We start from the raw sequence: 671 nt of genomic DNA on the forward strand, positions 1-671 counted from the left end.
CGGTCGGGGCTGGCGCTTGGGGCCAGTGGCGGTCGCCTTGTGGCGGTCGCCTTGTGGCGGTCGCCTTGTGGCGGTCGCCTTGTGGCGGGTCGCCTTGTGGCGGTCGGGGGGGGTGGCGCGTCGGGGCTGGCGCTTGGGGCCAGTGGCGGTCGCCTTGTGGCGGTCGCCTTGTGGCGGTCGCCTTGTGGCGGTCGCCTTGTGGCGGTCGCCTTGTGGCGGTCGGGGGGGTGGCGGTCGGGGGCTGGCGCTTGGGGCCAGTGGCGGTCGCCTTGTGGCGGTCGCCTTGTGGCGGTCGCCTTGTGGCGGTCGCCTTGTGGCGGTCGCCTTGTGGCGGTCGCCTTGTGGCGGTCGGGGGGTGGCGGTCGGGGCTGGCGCTTGGGGCCAGTGGCGGTCGCCTTGTGGCGGTCGCCTTGTGGCGGTCGCCTTGTGGCGGTCGCCTTGTGGCGGTCGCCTTGTGGCGGTCGGGGGGTGGCGGTCGGGGCTGGCGCTTGGGGCCGGTGGCGGTCGCCTTGTGGCGGTCGCCTTGTGGCGGTCGCCTTGTGGCGGGTCGCCTATTGTGGCGGTCGCCTTGTGGCGGTCGCCTTGTGGCGGTCGGGGGGTGGCGGTCGGGGCTGGCGCTTGGGGCCGGTGGCGGTCGCCTTGTGGCGGTCGCCTTGTGGCGGTCGCCTTGT

Source organism: Syngnathus typhle, unplaced genomic scaffold, assembly GCF_033458585.1.
Source record: "Syngnathus typhle isolate RoL2023-S1 ecotype Sweden unplaced genomic scaffold, RoL_Styp_1.0 HiC_scaffold_122, whole genome shotgun sequence".
NCBI classification, from domain to species: domain Eukaryota; kingdom Metazoa; phylum Chordata; class Actinopteri; order Syngnathiformes; family Syngnathidae; genus Syngnathus; species Syngnathus typhle.